At 39.5% G+C, this 20,757-nt stretch overlaps 1 protein-coding gene across 9 annotated transcripts in view; it reads right to left on the bottom strand.

The window, feature by feature from the left end:
• ANKS1B (ankyrin repeat and sterile alpha motif domain containing 1B) overlaps window positions 1–20,757 on the bottom strand; it is a 1,295,786-nt gene that overhangs the window by 1,240,892 nt on the left and 34,137 nt on the right. The gene's annotated exons all lie outside the window — the stretch shown is intronic.

The following is a 20,757-nucleotide window of genomic DNA, read 5'->3' on the forward strand; positions in this document are numbered from 1 at the left end:
TTTGTTGAGGATTTCTGCATCAATGTTCATCAGTAATACTGGCCTGCAGTTTTCTTTTTTTGATGTATCTTTGTCTGGTTTTGGTATCAAGGTAATACTGACCTTGTAGAATGAGCCTGGAAGGAGAAACTACTTCCATTTTTCAGAAGAGCTTGAATAGAGCTGGTATTAATTTTTCTTTAAACGTTTGGTAAAATTTAGCAGTGAAGCCATTGGATCCTGGGCTTGTCTTTGCTGGGAGACTTTTTAGTACAGTTCAATCTTGTCAGTTGTTATTGGTCTGTTCAAGTTTTGGATTTCTTCATGGTTAAATCTTGGTAGGGTATGTGACTAAGAATTTATCCATTTCTTCTAGCTATTCCAGTGTATTGGTATATAGCTGCTCACACTAGTCTCTAATGATCTTTTGAATTTCTGCAGTATAAGTCATAATGTTTGTTTTCTTAATCTCTGATTTTACTTGGATCTTCTCTATTTTTCTTATTCTGGCTAAAAGTTTGCCAATTTTGTTTATCTTTCGAAAACCAACTTGGTTAAAAAGATTAAATTCAGTAGGTCTTAAATACTTTCGTACTTTAGGAGATTAATACAAAAAGAAAAAAAAGACATGGATTCTTCAAACATCTCACAATGAAGAGACAATAAACACATTAATTTTGTATATAAAGGAGGGAGGAGATATGTACATAAATGCTTGTCTAAGTATAGAATCTCTACAGAAGGATAAGTGAAAACTGAAAAGAATGATTGCCTTTGGGTCAGAGAATTGGGGGACTGGTGATCTGAGATAATTTTTAATATTTAATATTTAAATAGATAATATTTAATTTTCATTACATACTATTTCCCACTGTTAGAATATTTGAATGTATATACAGTCCTTTCTATTCCAATAAATAAAAAAATTAAAATAAAAAGCATAAACCATATATACAAATAACTTTTACAAAACAAAGTTACACGTAAGAGATATAAACTACACTTGATATTCAAAGGATAGAAAGATCCTATTCGCCTAGAGAAGCAGAGAAAGAATCAGTAAGGTGGTGGTTCATGAGATGGATTTTAAATGATGGGTAGAATAGATATATAACAAAAATCATTCCAGGGAAGAGAACACCTGAGTATAGTCACAAAGTTGGGAAGGGATGGGGTGTGTTTAGAAAAGTGATAGTTTAGAAGCTTAGGCTGCATATAAGGATATGTTCTTTATCGATAGATGTCTGACAAAAAAAAAAAAACTATATGGTTAGCATCTTAAACAACACACATTTACCACCTCACACTTTTTGTGGTCAGGAGTCTGAATTAGCTAGGTCCTCTACTCAGGATCTCACAGGCTGAAATCAAAATGTCCACCAAGACTATGGTTTCCTCTTAAGCATAGGGCTCTCTTTTAAGATCACTGGTTGCTGACATAATTCATTTCCTTGCAGTTATAAGACAGACATTCCCCCATTTTCCTGCTTTCAGCCAGGAGCCACTTTCAACTTCTAGATGTCACCAGCAATTCCCCGCCTAGTGGTCCCCTCAATAGGCTCTCTAATGCTCCCAAGATTTGAATCTTTCTAACTTCAGGGAAAACCCAATCCCTTTTTTTTTTTTTTTTTTTTTTTTTTGTTGTTGTTGTTGTTGTTGTTGTTGTCCCAGATTTATTGAAAATAATATAGCACTGCAGAAAAAATTCAAACAGGTCCCCGAGGTGTTTTGAAATTCATCCCAACTGTAGGCTGAGTGACCTGCAGGTTGGACAGACTGCCGAAGTCCAAAAGCTTCAGCATTTCCTTAGTGTCAGGATCTACTTCAATTATCTTCTGATCCAGGGCTGAGACCTCGGGAACGTAATTGTGTCTCCTTTCTCTCTCCTCCTCCTGCAGCTTGATGGAGATACCTCTTACAGGGCCTCTCTGAATCCGCTTCATCAGATGGGTGACATAGCCTGCTATCTTGTTGCGGAGCTTCTTGCTGGGGATAATGGCGATCTCCTCGCACACGCGCTTGTTCATGTGGAAGTCGTTGCCCAGGCGCGTGTAATACTTCTCTATGATGACCCCGGCTGCCTTCTTCATGGTTTTGGTGCGAACGCGGCCCATGTTGGCGGGTCCTTGGTAAAGAGGCCCAATCCCTTTTAAAGGCTCACTTGATTAGATCAGGCCCGCCCAGATAATGGCCCTCTTAACTCACTTAAAGTCAATTGATTAGTGACCTAATCACAAGTGACTCTACAGGATGTGTACCCTATTATGAGTCCATTCTCACATTGCTATAAGGAAATACCTGACACTGGATAATTTATAAGGAAAAGAAGTTTAATTGACTCACTGTTCCGCATGGCTGGGAAGGCCTCAGGAAACTTACAATCGTGGCAGAAGACACCTCTTCACAGGGCAGCAGGAGAAAGAATGAGTGCAAGCAGGGGAAATGCCAGATGTTTATAAAATGATCAGATTTTGTGAGACTCACTATCACGAGAACAGCATGGGAGAAATCGCCCCCATGATCCAATTACCTCCACCTGGTCCTGCCCTTGATGCATGGGGATTATGAGGATACAATCCAAGGTGAGATTTGGGTGGGGACGTGGAGCCAAACCGTATCAGGTGAGAATCTTGGGAGTCATCCTAGAATTCTGCCAAGCATAGCTGGTAACAGAAGATGAGAACAAAAATTCTCAAAAGCTAAGTCAAAATTAAATAGTTTTCCATCCAATATCTCTGTCCTGAAACGTTATGCTACTTGTAAAATACAAGGGATAATTAGGCCAGGCACAGTGGCTCACACCTGCAATCCCAGCACTTTGGGAGGTCAAGATGGGAGGATCACTTGAGGCCAGGAGTTCGAGACCAGCCTGGCCAATATGGAGAAACCCCCACCGCTTAAAAAAAAATGCATAATTACAGTTGCAACTGAGGAACCTACCATATTTGGTAACTGTCTACTCTTTGGCTATTGGTGGTACTCATTTATTATAAGGCCTATGTTACTGACTGGGAATATCTACTTCTCCATTCACAGTCTTTTATTCAATATAAACCATTCCTACCTCTGATCGCTGTATTCTTGGCTGCCTTGTCTGTTACTGTTAGATTAATATTTAACTTATTAAGGTCCTCCTCACTCCACAAAGACCTACCCTCTTTGTTGCTTTTTTTTCCCTCTATTTTCAGGCATTACTTTTGTGACCTTGCATAAATTCACACTACAGAAGTGTAAGTATTCAATGGTTATATAGCTTCCACCTTTTTTGCAGTTTTGTAACCTTATTTCATGTATTCAATGACCAGTAGTTAGTTCTCATCTACACTGAATGACTATAGATTTTTTAAAGTGGAAACAGGTACATAGGTAATCAAAGTATAGAGCTTGCTTGAGAACCTTCACCCTCATTACGTTTTCTGGACAACCATGCACAGATACAATATGGGACATCCCTTAACCTTAGGCCTAGTCAGCTTTGTTGAACCTGGTATCAATGTGCACATCTGGAGTTCCTATCTCCTTCATCATGGCAAATTTCTGGATGTGAGTGCCCCAGGGGCATGCTTCTTGAAGCCCACTCATGGATGTGCTTCTGAGTGTTGATGGTGTATTCTTGGATCACCACCCCCATTGACAGCAGGAGAGCCTTTCTTCTTGCCACCCTTCTCTGTGGAAGTCATTCTGCCAGGCCAAAGTTGGAAAGTAATCTCCATCTTAACTATCCAAGAAAGAAGAATAACAAACAGCACAGCTTTGGTGTAAGCAAAATGTCAATTCTACAGCCACATGGACGACAAGTATACCCATAATTAATATTTCTACAATGTTGAGTATGATAATTTAGGTACACAAGTCTCAGAGTTAGAAATACCCACTTCTCCTCTGATTTGGCAGCTTCTGTTCTTCTCTTAGACAAAAATTAAAAGCCCTTGCTAATTTTGCCTGCTGATTTGGGAGAAAATGTTATGCTGATAGACAAAGAAGTAGAACACGATGAAAAGAAGGTCTCCTTATACAGTTGCTAGTCTCTCCTGACAATGTGGCATACGGTTCCAAATCTTCAAACAACTATTATATTGCTATACTGATTTAACAAGGTGATCTGTATTCTCCCAAATTAAATACACATAGAGCACTAGGATACCTTCTTCTGAGAAAAGGGGTATGTATTTTCTTTCTTTGATAGTAGTTTTATAGCACAACAGTTAAGCTTACAAGTACCAACTGAGTTTCTACTAAGTGTAACACACCATCTAGTAGGTGGGTGATGGCAGCAAACAGAAGATACATGATAAATCAGACAAGAATCCTGCCCTCAAGTTATCTATAATAAGTGAAAAGAAAATCCTGAGGGCAGAATCAACCCAATTTTCCTTTCTCTTCGGATGTCAGGTGGGCTCTGAACATGATCCTCATAATCCCCAATTCCCAGTTTCCATGTACCATTGTGATCCCTCCCCTTGAGTATGGGCAGCACCTGTGGCTTGTTTATAGTCAAAAGAATAAGCGAAGGTGACACAACAGATGTGATACATGTACATGACTATGTGATTATGTTACATAAATCTGTCATATCCATTTTTTGGAGTCTCCGTCTTTTACTAGCTTTGAGGAAGCAAGTGGTCATACAGCCAGAAACTGCAGGACAATTCTAGTTGCTGAAGCTGGCCCTGGACTGATAGCCAGCAAGAAATTAAAACCCTCAGTCCTACAACCACAGGAATTAAATTCTGCCAACAGCCCAAGTGAGCTTGAAAACATCTCCTTCCCTAGTTGAGCCCCAGTTGAGAACTAACTACTGGCAAATATGTTGATTGAAGCTTTGTGAGACCTTGAGCAGAGGATTCAAGTCAGCTATACCCTGACTCCTGGCCCCAGAAACTATGAGACAACAAATACACGTTGCTTTAAGTCACTAAGTTTATGGTAATATTGTTATACAACAATAGATGACTAACGCACCTTTCTTCTTATATTATTCAAGTTGCTAACATATCATAAGAGGTAAACTGAAGTATTCTAAACATCCAATCACCACTGGTGACATGAAATCCCCAGCCTACATGCTAGAGAAAACCAGAGTTGGTCACAAAGTCACACTCTTTTGTAAGATTCAAGCGGCAATTTGCCACCAATATTGCCAAAATAGCCAGTATGGCTGCCCAATTAACAGATCAAAAACTAAAGAGCAGCTGCTAATTCCTGCCTTGTACATTCTCAGAGAGTAAGGACCTTCCATTTCCCAACTAAATGCTCAGAATGACCCATCAGGCCTGTTAGATAAAAATGAGAAATTTGAAGGATCAAGAGGCCCCGCAGAGGCTGGTAGAGAGGGCAAGCTTAAGGTGTAGAAGAAAACTGCCATTCCCATTTAATCCAAAAAAGTAAAAATATATGCCTCCCATTTTCTTTCAGATCTAATAACCACCTTTTCTTAAACAATAGCTTCTTTGGGGGCCTACATTCATTATAAACAAACCAGAGTAGGCTTATATACCATCTGAAGGTTCTTTTTAAAAGAAAATTCTTTTGAGACAGGGTCTTGCTCTGTCACCTAGACTGGAGTGCAGTGGCACAGTGATAACTCACTGCAGCCTCGACCTACTGGGCTCAAGGAATCCTTCTGCCTCAGCCCCCGAGCATCTAGCACTACAGGTGGCCGTGACCACAGCCAGGTACTTTTCTATTTTTTGTAGAGGTGGGATCTCACTGTGTTTCCCAGGCTGGTCTCAAACTCCTGGGCTCAAGCAATCCTCCCACCTGAGCCCCCCAAAGTGCTGCGATTACAGATGTGAGCCACCATGCCCAGCTAATTTTTATTTTTTCTTTTTTGTAGAGACAGGGGTCTCACTATGTTGACCAGGATAGTCTTGAACTCCTGAGCTCAAGTGATCCTCCTGCCCCAGCCTTCGAAAGTGCTGGGATTACAAGTGTGAGCCACCCTGCCCGGCCACATGAAGGTTCTTTCCATCATTCTTTCAGAAGTCTCATCATCACAGGTTCATTGTAGTATAAATATTTTCACACAAGGAATGAAGGTGATGTATTAGCATGACCTTATCAGGATCAAGGTAACTAAAAACAAATGACAAGATTTCTCTTTTTATTATTCAACATTGAGAAGCAGAAAAGTGCTCAATTGTTAAACTGTATTTATTTAATGCTCACTTTTTAAAGAGTAAATTCAGTTAGTGAGTGTTGTAAAATGTGGAATAAGACATAATCCTAGAGTAATGAAATTTTCTCCTTTGTAAAAGGAGATTCACTATAATTTTTCATGTAAAGGGAACATGAAACTAATAACCTAGTTCCCAAAGGGCAGCTAATAAAATTAAGTTTGCACATTTAAGAGAAAGTTATTTTAATTTCCTTTAATTGTATACAATTTTAAAAAGGCTCTTTGCTAATCATTAACAGTTAAGATGTACTTTCATTGACAATTTAGGTAGACAAAGTATTAACTGTTGTCTGACAAAATCATTCCTATAACATTAGTAAATGCATAAGCACATTTCCAAAAATTGCAAGAAATAACAGCCAAATAATTGGAAAGAATACACATTTACTCTAAGTAAAGCTTGATTATACACCCAGAGATGAGCATGCAAAGCGTAGCCTAATCTATACTCCCACAATGCCTCAAGGTATCTCTGAGTGCCCTGTTTGTGAACATCTGGGTCAGCTCTAGGGCTGACAAAACAATGTCCTAAATAGGGCATGACAATAAATGAAATGTACAATAATGTAAAGCAGTATAACCTCCAGATACAATATGGTACTAAATGTAACAATGTTAAAAATCAGCAATATAGAAGCTAATAATAAAACAAAAACATTTCTGGGGATTTCAGGGGGGAAAAAACTAGGCAGAGTAAATGAAAGACAATCTGTAGGTTACCTCTATTCTCTCCTGTCAGGGCCAAGATTCACATCCTGGTCTCTCCCCTGCTAATACCTGATGAATCAAACTGATGAACATATAGCCAATCAACAAAGCCAAAAAAAAGATACTTAAAATAAATACCTGAAAAGATTGATCCCACATTACATCTTACTTAACGCTTCCAACTTGCTATGAGAAAGATACTAAGATATGCAAAGTTGAAAGTGATTCTAATTCCACACTAACGATGTAAATGCCTTGTAAGAGAAAGAATATTCACACATAATAATACAAAGCAAAGCATGAGATGAGTCATGAGAAGGTACAAGTAGAGTGGGACCAGAGCTTAGAGGGTGAAAGATAACTTCTAGCTAAGACAAGGAAGGGCATCACAGAGGAAGGGGCGTTTAAGTTAGATTTTAAAAGATACAATTTGAAAATATAGAATATGGTAGCCTTCATTTCAATAAAAAGCAGCAGCATATGCTTTCATAACTGCAATGAAATATTATGTACGTAATTAACTGAATGTCTCTCTTCCTCAACAGACGTCAAGTTCCGAGAGGGCTGAGACTATCACTTTTTCAACGGTCTCCTTAGTACCTAGAATATCTGGTATGTCGCAGATGTTCAACAAATATTTATTAAAGGAATAAATAAACAGAGGCAGGAATATAGAGGACAAATTGCTCAATTTGCCTAGTAAATATAGAAGACAGGGACATGAAGAACAAAAGATCACTTAAGGTGAAATGACAGAAGACCTTGAAAAGTCAAACTGAGAAATGTTTATTTGGTTGGAAATAAGGAGTCACTGAAGATCTTTATGGAATGTAGTGACATTATTAGATCTGTGTTTTCAAAAGTATATCTAAAAGCAATGTATATGGCAGACTACAAAAGAGAGAAAATGAAGGCAGTCAAGAGATCATTATAGGAGTCTAGATCAAAGATAACGAGGACCTGAAGTAGAATAAAGGCAGTGGGAACAAAAAGTTAAAAATAATAATAATCACAGTGATACTAAACAGATAAAATCAATAGAAAAATCAGTTAGTTATCCATTCCACAAACATCTTTTGAGCACCTACTACATATCTACCAGACACTGCCAGGAGTTTGGAGACAGGAAAAATAAAATAAGCTGTAGTCCTTCACCTCAGAGTTGAGAGTCAATCTGTCATCTCAATAAGAAAAAATGATTAAAAACTGATCTTCTAGCTACGATAAGGAAAGGCATCATAGAGGAAAGAGCATTTAAGTTGAATTTTATTTTATTTTATTATAGTTTATGTTCTAGGGTACATGTGCACAACGTGCAGGTTTGTTACGTATGTATACATGTGCCATGTTGGTGTGCTTGCACCCATTAACTCGTCATTTACATTAGGTATATCTCCTAATGCTATCCCTCCCCACTCCCCCGTGCACCACCCTACAACAGGCCCCAGTGTGTGATGTTCCCCTTCCTGTGTCCAAGTGTTCTCATTGTTCACTTCCCACCTATGAGTGAGAACATGCACTGTTTGGTTTTTGGTTCTTGTGATAGTCTGCTGAGAATGATGGTTTCCAGCTGGATCCATGTCCCTACAAAAGACATGAACTCATCCTTTTTTATGACTGCATAGTATTCCATGGTGTATATGTGCCACATTTTCTTAATCCAGTCTGTCACTGATGGACATTTGGGTTGGTTCCAAGTCTTTGCTATTGTGAATAGTGCCACAATAAACATATGTGTGTATATGTCTTTATAGCAGCATGATTTATAATCCTTTGGGTATATACCCAGTAATGGGATGGCTGGGTCAAATGGTATTTCTAGTTCTAGATCCTTGAGGAATCGCCACACTGTCTTCCACATGGGTGAACTAGTTTACAGTCCCAAGAACAGTGTAAAAGTGTTCCTATTTGTCCACATCCTCTCCAGCACCTGTTGTTTCCTGACTTTGTAATGATCATCATTAATTTAACTGGTGTGAGATGATATCTCATTGTGGTTTTGATTTGCATTTCTCTGATGGCTAGTGATGATGAGCATTTTTTCATGTGTCTGTTGGCTGCATAAATGTCTCTCAGGCCACAGTGCGATCAAACTAGAACTTAGGATTAAGAAACTCAATCAAAACCACACAACTACATGGAAACTGAACAACCTGCTCCTGAATGACTACTGGGTACATAACCCAATGAAGGCAGAAATAAAGATGTTCTTTGAAACCAATGAGAACAAACACACAACATACCAGAATCTCTGGGGCACATTTAAAGCAGTGTGTACAGGGAAATTTATAGCACTAAATGCCCACAAGAGAAAGCAGGAAAGATCTAAAATTGACACCCTAACATCACAATTAAAAGAACTAGAGAAGCAAGAGCAAACACATCCAACAGCTAGCAGAAGGCAAGAAATAACTAAGATCAGAGCAGAACTGAAGGAGATAGAGACACAAAAAACCCTTCAACAAATCAATGAATCCAGGAGCCGGTTTTTTGAAAAGATCAACAAAACTGATAGACTGCTAGCAAGACTAATAAAGAAGTAAAGAGAGAAGAATCAAAGAGATGCAATAAAAAATGATAAAGGGGATATCACCACCAACCCCACAGAATTACAAACTACCATCAGAGAATACTATAAACACCTCTACACAAATATACTAGAAAACCTAGAAGAAATGGATAAATTCCTGGACACATACATTCTCCCAAGACTAAACCAGGAAGAAGCTGAATCTCTGAATAGACCAATAACAGGCTCTGAAATTGAGGCAATAATTAATAGCCTACCAACCAAAAAAAAGTCCAGGACCAGACGGATTCACAGTCTAATTCTACCAGAGGTACAAGAAGGAGCTGGTACTATTCCTTTTCAAACTACTCCAATCAACAGAAAAAGAGGGAATCCTCCCTAACTCATGTTATGAGGCCAACATCATCCTGATACCAAAACCTGGCAGAGACACAACAAAAAAAGAGAATTTTAGACCAATATCCCTGATGAACATCGATGCAAAAATCCTCAATAAAATACTGGAAAACCAAATCTAGCAGCACATCCAAAAGCTTTTCCACCATGATCAAGTGGGCTTCATACCTCGGATGCAAGGCTGGTTCAACATACGCAAATCAATAAACATAATCCAGCATATAAACAGAATCAAAGACAAAAATCACATGGTTATCTCAATAGATGCAGAAAAGGCCTTTGACAAAATTCAACAGTGCTTCATGCTAAAAACTCTGAATAAATTCGGTTTTGATGGAACGTATCTCAAAATAATAAGAGCTATTTATGACAAACCCACAGCCAATATCATACTGAATGGGAAAAAACTGGAAGCATTCCCTTTGAAAACTGGCACAAGACGATGATGCCCTCTCTCACCACTCCTATTCAACATAGTGTTGAAAGTTCTGGCTAGTGCAATCAGGCAGGAGAAAGAAATAAAGGGTATTCAATTAGGAAAAGAGGAAGTCAAATTGTCCCTGTTTGCCGATCACGTGATTGTATATTCAGAAAACCCCGTCATCTCAGCCCAAAATCTCCTTAAGCTGATAAGCAACTTCAGCAAAGTCTCAGGATACAAAATCAATGTGCAAAAATCACAAGCATTCTTATACACCAATAACAGACAGAGAGCCAAATCATGAGTGAACTCCCATTCACAATTGCTTCAAAGAGAATAAAATACCTAGGAATCCAACTTACAAGGGATGTAAAGGACCTCTTCAAGGAGAACTACAAACCACTGCTCAACGACACAAAAGAGGACACAAACAAATGGAAGAACATTCCATGCTCATGGATAGGAAGAATCAATATCGTGAAAATGGCCATACTGCCCAAGGTAATTTATAGATTCAATGCCATCCCCATTAAGCTACCAATGACTTTCTTCACAGAATTGGAAAAAACTACTTTAAAGTTCATATGGAACCAAAAAAGAGCCCGCATTGCCAAGACAACCCTAAGCCAAAAGAACAAAGCTGGAGGCATCACGCTACCTGACTTCAAACTATACTACAAGGCTACAGTAACCAAAACAGCATGGTACTGGTACCAAAACAGAGATATAGACCAATGGAACAGAACAGAGCCCTCAGAAATAATACTACACATCTACTACAACCATCTGATCTTTGACAAACCTGACAAAAACAAGAAATGGGGAAAGGATTTCCTATTTAATAAATGGTGCTGGGAAAATTGGCTAGCCATAAGTAGAAAGCTGAAACTGGATCCCTTCCTTACACCTTATACAAAAATTAATTCAAGATGAATTAGAGACTTAAATGTTAGACCTAAAACCATAAAAACCCTAGAAGAAAACCTAGGCAATACCATTCAGGACATAGGCATGGGCAAGGACTTCATATCTAAAACACCAAAAGCAATGGCAACAAAAGCAAAAATTAACAAATGGGATCTAATTAAACTAAAGAGCTTCTGCACAGCAAAAGAAACTACCATCAGAGTGAACAGGCAACCTACAGAATGGGAGAAAATTTTTGCAATCTGCTCATCTGATGAAGGGCTAATATCCAGAACCTACAAAGGACTCAAACAAATTTACAAGAAAAAAAAAAAAACCCATCAAAAAGTGGGCAAAAGATATGAACAGACACTTCTCAAAAGAAGACATTTATGCAACCTTAAGTTGAATTTTAAAAGACAGTTTGAAAATGTAGAATATAGTAGACTTTATTTCAGCCCTTTCAGAATAATACAATAAATGAAGAAAGGGAGAAGTCAATGCCTCTCTTAATTTTTGAGAACAGAAAACTAAGAGGATGGTATCAGCATGCAGAGAATGGAAGAATAAAATAGAAGAAGGTGGACAGGGAGGAGGATATGGACAGATTCTGACACATTGACTTTGTGTGGAATATGCAAGTGAAAATGTTCGTGAATTAGTCGCAAATTCAGACCTGGAGGACAGAGCAGAGATTAGGGCTTATGATTTGAACGGCATCTAGCATAAATATGAGAGCTGAAGTTGAGAGCAGACAAGGTAAGAAAGAGTGAAACATGTAGAACCTTGGAGATTATCCATATTTAACAAGATGAGAGAAGGCAAAGGGAAGAATTAAGAGAAAATTATCAGAAAATCAAACCAAGCCAAACCAGGAAAGAGGAGAGCAGTCAGAGGCAGAAGGATCATCAAGACAACAATAAGTGTTTCCAGAAGCATGGACCATCAACAGCATTATTTGCAACAGCGAAATCATGGAAAATTAGGACTGACAAAAAGGCCACTGGATTTGAGAATAAAAGAAATGTATTAGTGACACTTGAGAGAGCAGCAGAATGATAAGGGAAAACACAGCTTGCAAGGAGTTAAGGTATCGGTGAATGGTGAGGCAGTGGAGATAGCTGGAGCAGACTGCTCTCTTGAAGTCTGAAAATGAAGGAGAAGAAAATGATGGAACAATAGTTTGAGAGACAACAGAAGGAAGAAAAAATTTAGGCTGAGGAAAAATTATATGAGTATGTCTTTTGTTGGAGAAAAAAAGGACAAATTGTATTTTAGAACAGGAAAGTGCAGAGATAGAAGATTCAGTAAAGGCATAAGTCAAAGATTCATAAAATACTTGATGTATTCATTTAATAAGTATTTACCGAGTGCCCACCATAAACTCAAAACTGAAAAATATACACTGGAGAACAAGCTAGGTATGATCCTGAGCTCATGGAGCATGTATGTCTAAGCTTCCAGAAGAAAAGGAAGAATACAGTGGACAGGGTAAAATAAAAGTATTCTACCCTGTTGTTGTAGAGCAGCCACAGAGTTTGGATGGAATTAATTCCACTGCTACAAAAAGGGGTTAACCTTAAGTAGTCTCAGAAATCAGCATCATCTTATCTGCCTTATCAGGGTATTTGATGTAGGAATGAGCACACAACCTAAGTTGGTCCTATCAGAACGAAACCCAGGACTTCGATTTAATGGAAAAGAGGACAATCCTGATTGACAAATGTGCTGAGGTGAGGTCAGGAACTGCTGCATACATTTTGCTACCTGAAAGAAGCCCACTTGTGATGAAGGCAACATAGAGGAGGATAGAGCTGAGAGAATTATGGCTGTAAAAATTGAAACTTGGATCTAACCACATCTGAAACCCATCCTTTCTTTGGACTTTTCAGTTACATGATCCAATAAATCTCTTTCTTTGTTTAAGGCCATTTAAACAGAGCTTTTTGATAATGTCAAGTAAAACCACCCTAATTACAAATTAGATCTAACTATAGGCACAAGTAAAATGGTTAGAAAACTGCAGCACAAAATAAGACCTGCCCAGTGCAGATACTAGAGACTGTGTCCTTTCTATACTCTTCTGGCATTAGCTGTCTGTATTAGTCAGTTTTCACGCTGCTAATAAAGATACACATGACACTGGGTAATTTATAAAGGAAATAGGTTTAACTGACTCTCAGTTCCACATGCCTGGGGAGGCCTCACAATCATGGCAGAAGGCAAAGAAGGAGCAAAGTCATGTCCTGCACGGCAGCAGGCAAAAGAAAACTTGTGTAGGAGAACTCCCCTTTATAAAACCATAAGATCTCATGACACTTATTCACTATCATGAGAACAGTATGAGAAAGACCCAGCCCCATGATTCAATTACCTCCCACCAGGTCCTTCCCACAACATGTGGGAATTATGGAAGCTACAGTTTAAGATTTCAGGGGGGACACAGTCGAACCATATCACTGTCCACGGTTCTAAGCTTTGAAACTACAAATACTTCTTTTTTTTTTTTTAATACTTTGTCAAACCATATCACTGTTCACGGTTCTAAGCTTTGAAACTACAAATACTTCTTCTTTTTTTTTTTATTATACTTTAAGTTCTGGGATACATGTGCAGAACATGCAGGTTTGTTACATAGGTATACATATGCCATGGTGGTTTGCTACACTCATCTACCCATCATCTACATTAGGTATTTCTCCTAATGCTATCCCTTCCCTTGCCTCCCACCCCCCGACAGGCCCCGGTGCCCATATGTTCCCCTCCCTGTGCCCATATGTTCTCATTGTTCAACTCCTTCTCCTTCTCTTATAAATCCTTTCCCCACTCCTCTACCCAGGGTGATTTTCTCTTCATCAACCCCTAAACTTCAAGAGATCTCAGCAGCCTGGGAGCAGAAGGGCACTCTTCCTCTCAGTAGCATCCAAATTTACCCCATCTTCATGCTCCAGAATCAGGTGAGAGGGGCCTATGACTTGAGCAACAGTCACCAATAAGAGAATTCTTGGGCCTAGGCCCAGCAAATACCCTTCCTGCAAGTTTGTCCCTGTGGCTGTCTCAACCCTGAGTTTCCATCTTTTCCTATCAATCTGGCTGACTTCTCTTCCTTTGAAACTAGACTCACAGAGCATCTCCTCTTGGAAGGCCTCCTTCCCAGTGGCCCTTGGCCCTCAGATGCTGCTCCTCAGGGTTCCCATGAAAATCAATACATACCTCCCCTTAGCCACACAGACATGGAAGGACAGAGCTAGATACAGTGTGATGTTTTTCCTACTGGGACAAGGATACAAGGATTACACTTTATTTTATTTGTGTATAACCTATATGTGTGAGAGAAATGAATGTCACGTGTAATGTGGAGGAATGGGTGCTGGACTCGAAGGCAAAACACAAGACTTCCAGGCATGATGGGATTTCTTACAAGTTGCAGGACCTCTCCAAGATTCTTAATCTATGAGGACTTTATCACTAGGTTGTTCTGAGATTAAGAAGCACACTGAATCTGAAAAGTGTTGTAGTCCTTTGAGAATGATACCTAGAAATATTTTTGTTGGATATTATGAATGTTTAGAGGAAGCAAGAGATGCCTTCTTGCTAGGGATTGTTAGGGAAAAACTGGAGACATAGATAAGTGAAAAACTCAAGAAGAAGCTGGCCTTTAAGCTGACTTTGGAGACTGTATAAGATTTAGACATGCTGAAATGCGGATGGGGTGGGAGAGGTAGCCAGGTGAAGAAAGCCAAAGGCTGAGAAGCCAGCATCAACTTAGCAGCTAATTTTACTAAGCAATTATTATGTTCCAACCACTCTTCTAAGTGCCAGGGTTACAGCAGTGAAAAATTCAGCAGAGGCCCCTACCCTCAGAGGGTTTACATTCCAGTTGGGAAAGACAGACAATAAACATAGACAAAGATATGAAATGATTTCTGCTAGAGATAAGTGATGTGAAGGTGATATGCTATGGGGACTGGAGGGGAAACATTCCAGACAAGGTAGTAAAGGTCATTCTGAGGTGACAACATTTAACCTGGGAAGACAGTGATGAAATACAGTGGAGCTGAGGAAGAGTATGCCAAAGGAAACACCAGGTACAAAGGCCCTGAAGTAGGAACAAGCTTGGCATGTTTGTAAAACAACAACAAAAAAGTCAGTGTGTCTACAGCAAAGTGAACAAAAACAAAAGTAGTATGAGATTAAGTCTGAGGTTATATCTAAGGAACAGTAAGGTGTCAGTTTAGATTGAAGTCTGTAGTAGTAGATGATCCTTGAAAACAAATTTGGGCTAGAATTAGAAAATCTCAGACACCAAATTAAAGTGGATATATTTCATTTTTCAAAAGCAATTGTCTCACAATATCATGAGCCAGGTCTGCTAGGCAGGTCCTCAGGGATGCCCACAGATATTTCTCATAAATTAGGTGACTCTGGTGCAGGTCCTAGGCACTTAATCCAGAGCACCAAGGCAGCAAGGCAAAACAGCTACAAGACTGTTGGTGACGTGGAACACAGACTGTCTGAGCAGAAAGTTCTCTAGCTCAGTTTCCCCTGTTGCAGGAAGAAATGAAGCCCAAAGAAGAAAACAGGCCTGGGAGGAGAGAGAGTACACATTATAACTGATGTTCACCAATACGTGGTTCTCCTCTAGTTCTGCCTACACAAGAATGATAATGTGTCACTTTGGGACCAAAGCATTTAATTGCTGGTGTTTGGCTCCCCAAACGTGACATGGCAATCACTAGTTAATATGGAAGTGTTATAGACAGGTACAGTATAGAATGCAGAGCCAACACCTGCAGGGAAGCTGCCATGGAGAATCCCCCAGATTCACTCTGGTGGTGTTAACTCACTGAGAAATTGAAGGTTGTTTGCCATGGAAGGATAATCTAACCTTTAATGATTAATACAGGATATAGACAGAGTTTTTAAAAAGACTATAAAGAAGAGTAGACATTCTTTCTCTGAGTGGGGAAAGGAGGAGGAGAGAATATGAGATACTACTCATTGTCTCTGACAGCATGCATTTTTTGCCCCAATTCTCCATTCTTCCCTAGATCAGTGGCCTTAATCATATATGTAAGCCTTGCACAAAATACTATAGACTGGGTGGCTTATTAAACAGAAATTTATTTTCTCACATTTCTGGAGGAAATCTGAGATCAGGGTGCCAGCATGGTAGAGTTCTGGCTTGCAGATGGCCACCTTCTCACTGTGTCCTCACATGACAAAGAGAGAAAGAGAGCAAGCTCTCTGGTGTCTCCTCCTATAAAAGCACTAAGTCCGTCGTGAGGGCCCTACCCTCAAGACCTCATCTAAACCTAATTATATCTCAAAGGCCTCATCCCCAAATACCATCGTATTGGGGGTCAGGGCTTCAATATATGAAATTTTGGGCAGGGGACATGATTCCATCTATAGCTAAGTGTATTCTCCCACTCCTTAGTTTGCACTTTGGCCTTGTAATTTGCTTGGCTAACAGAATGAGCTGGAATTGACAGTATATGCCAGTTTCAAAGCCAAGCCTTAAAGAGCCCTTACATGTTAACTTTTTCCCTCTTGCACCTCTGCTATGGGCATAAGAAGAACATGGCACGGTGAGACCATTCCACAAAGGAGGACAGAAATACATGGAGTACTACCACCACAGCAAACACGTATTGCAACAATCCGCAACATGCAGAACCACAACCCACCAAGCCTACAGCAGTACCACCTTGCTGGGCCCCACCAAGATCAGCAGATACATAAATGACAAATGATTAGGTTTTTAAGCCAGCAAGTTTGTAGTGGTTTGTCAGGAAGCACTACTGGGGCAGTAGGTAACTGATCTATATAATGACTACAGGAAAATGGCCAAGGTGGACATGTGGTTCTTTAGGAAGAGTCTTACGCTAACAAAGTTGTCCAGGAAAATTAAGTTGGGCTGCTCCAAAAGCTCTCTTCAAATCCTGTTTTCTTATTTACCTTTGCTGGTTCCCTGAAATAGGTCCTAAATTCAACTCTCATACTGGTCAGCAAGGTTTGTGAAGAAGACAAAAGGAGTGGGGAGGGGGATACAGAATCATAAAGTAATACAAAAAGAAAAACAGAAAAGAAAATTTCAGGAGAGAAAAATCAAGTGCAATACAAAACACCGAAGGAAATGAGATCTGAGGTCGCTACGTTTACTAAGAAGACTAGTCATCACAAAGCCATTTTTGGACACCAGGGAGACAGAGGCATGGGAATTTAGGGAAAAAAAACAAGTGGCAAGAAAATTGAGACAGTGAGTTTATATCATTTAGTTTAGAAACTTAACAATGAAAAGAAGAAAAAATAAAGCAACAACTAGTGGAGCAGGAAATAGAATTCATTTCCGAACAAAGAAGACCAGTGCTATATTAGTTTTCTGTTGCCACATAACAAATTACTACAAACTTATTATCTCACAGTTTTGTAGGTCAGAAGTCTCAGTGAGCTCAGCTGGGTTCTCTGCTTCAAGTCTCACAAAGCCAACATCAAGGTGTCTACCAAACTGGTCTTATCTGGAAGTTCTAGAGAATAAGACCTCCAGGCACATTCAGGTGGTTGGCAGAATTCAGTTCCATACAGCAAATAGGACTGAGGCCCCATTTCCTTGCTGGCTATTGGATGGAGGTTGCTCTCAACTCCTAGATGCTGTTCTCCAGCCCCTGCATGTGCTCATCTCCATCTTCAAAGCCAGCAATGGTACACTGGACCTTTCTCATATTTTGAATGTACCTGACTTGTTCTTCTAATAGCAGCTAGAAAAAAAATCTGTTCAAAGGGCCCATGCGACTGTATTAGACCCATCCAGATAATCTCCCCCACGTTAAGGTCAACTGATTAGGAATCTCAATTATATCTCAAAACCCCTTGTGCTGCATAACCTAACATAATTATGAAAGTAACAGCCATCGTATTTACAGTCCTAGAAATTATGGCAGAAAATCTTAGAGGGTCATCTTAGGATTCTGCCTACCACATGTACACATTTAAAGTTAGAAAAAGATCCAAAAACGAAAAGACCTTGAAAAAGATTTTAAATAGAGCCTTGTATTACACAAATTACCTAAATAGGAAGGAAAGAAATCAAGGAAAAAGTATGCCATCCTGGCCATAGCAAAAAAAGAAGGATGTCTTTTACTGGAGATTAGAAGAAAGAATTAAAGAAAAAAAAAGGAAAAAAGGCAGAGGCAAAAGACAGCTTTTATGCCAACTATTTACTTTGCCAAAATTAGTATCATTTTAATTTAGATACAAAGAAACATATTCTCATATTCTAGGTTCTTTGAAAAAGTTCCTCCAGATGGTTACATCTCCCTGGAGTGACAGCACCTAGCATAGCCTTCCACATATTGGGAATTCAATTAAACACTACTGACCATCTGATTGAGAATTCAGAGTCTGGAGTAGCTGACTCAATATAAACACATGGCTTAGTTCCCATCAAAGGAAAAATCAAGTCACTATTCTCCTCCCCAACATCGCACTTCCTTTGCAATGTAGGAGAAAACAGATATGAACTAATAAAAATAGACAATGTAACAGAGATTAGGAAACAGACAGGCCGGGCACGGTGGCTCACTCCTGTAATCCCAGCACTTTGGGAGGCCGAGGCGGGCGGATCACAAGGTCAGGAGATCGAGACCACAGTGAAACCCCGTCTCTACTAAAAATACAAAAAATTAGCCGGGCACGGTTGTGGGCGCCTGTAGTCCCAGCTACTCGGGAGGCTGAGGCAGGAGAATGGCGTGAACCCGGGAGGCGGAGCTTGCAGTGAGCCGAGATCGCGCCACTGCACTCCAGCCTGGGCAACAGAGCGAGACTCCGTCTCAAAAAAAAAAAAAAAAAAAGAAACAGACAAACTGGAGAATACAAAATTTCTCTAATTTTACCATAAAATCAGAAATCTTCAGCTAAGGATCAATACTGTAAATATGTCCTTCTTAATTCAATTGAATTCAATCAGATCAATACTTTCTGAGCATGGCTTCAGGATACATAAGATGGGGAAGATACAATCTGAACCCAGCTGCTAAGGGATGGGGGATAGGAGAAGTACACGAATGACTATAATGTGAGGTTGAGCTATATTAATTGTGGAATGCCAAATGAAGATAAGAAAACAAATTAAACCACTTTTAACCCTCTCAAGAACCATATGAAATATTTATACATGAGAAAAAGCCTCAGGCAGATCAAAAAATTTTTTCAAGGTCATACACCAAGTATATTGTAGGGAATAAATTCAAATTCAAGACTGACTCCAAACTCAATCTCTCCCAAAGAAGGGGCAAATCACCTCTAGTTGGCTAGCTGGATGGGAGTTTGGAGGCTGGTAGAGGGAAACCAGGAACAGTTTCTAAGGGAAGCAGTTATTTCAGGTAGAACTTGGAAAGATATACACAGTTTTGAAAAGCTGAAATGGCAAACAAGGAGAACATCCAGGAGGAACAGCAAAAAGCACAGAAGCAAGAAATCAGGATCAACATTTGGAGAATGGTGAGTAGGTCAAGTAAACACCATAGCACGAACTCTTTACAAATAAAGATAGATTGGATGCATATTCTGGAAGCCAAATATTGGGGTTAATAAGTTACTGCAATAGCCTAAACTAGCATCTCAGACAAGAAAAAGGAGAAAAGGAGAAGAGGGAACTAATGTGAGGAGTCAGATGGAAGATTACTCTATATATTTACTTTACAGCCAACAACAACAACAACAAAAAAAGACAGCCAAGTCCAAAAATTGAGCTTGGATTCAAAAGAAAAAATTCATCCCTCTGCCACCCTCTTTTGCCCTCTAGCCTAGAGGTTAGCAAACTATGGCCCACAGGGCAAATTCAATCCACCATCTGTCTCTGTGAATAAAATTCTACTGGAACACAACCATGTCCACTCATCTATGGACTGTTAATGGCTGCTTTCACCCTATAATAGCAAAGACTACGTGGTCCACAAGACCTAAAATATTTACTTTCTAGTGCTTTACAGAAAAAAAAAATTGTCAACACTTGCTCTAGTCCTATACTCCACAAGCCATTGTTCCAATTCTCTCTCTCTCTTGTTTGTTTGTGACAGGGTCTCACTCTGTAACCCAGACTGGAGTGCAATGGCACAATCACAGCTCACTGCAGGCTGAAGCGATTCTCACCTCAGCCTCCCGAACAGCTGGGACTACAGGTGCACGCCACCATGCTAATTTTTTTTTTTTTTTTTTTTTAGCAGAGATGAGTTCTCTCTCTATTGCCCAGGCTTGTCTCGAACTCCTGGGCTCAAACAATCACCTGCCTAGGCCTCCCAAAGTGCTGAGATTACAGGCGTGAGCCACTTCACCCGGCCTGTTCCAATTCTTGTAGTAGTTTGTTCTCATCTAAATATTAAGTTTATTTGGATATTTCCTGACTGATAAATTCTCAAGACTATCATTTGAATTCCTATTATAGTTACTGAGACTTTGGCTCACTTGCACCATCAGCCTTCCTCCCCTCCTCCCCACTCTCCTTCCCCATCACACACACTTTCCCTTCCCCATATAAAAATGTATTTATATTTGTAGTGTTTATAACATTATTATGACTACACAAATATTCTTCATTACCAAGCCAGATAATATGATTATGTATATGTTTCCAAGATT

Source organism: Macaca thibetana, chromosome 11, assembly GCF_024542745.1.
Source record: "Macaca thibetana thibetana isolate TM-01 chromosome 11, ASM2454274v1, whole genome shotgun sequence".
In the NCBI taxonomy this organism is placed as follows: domain Eukaryota; kingdom Metazoa; phylum Chordata; class Mammalia; order Primates; family Cercopithecidae; genus Macaca; species Macaca thibetana.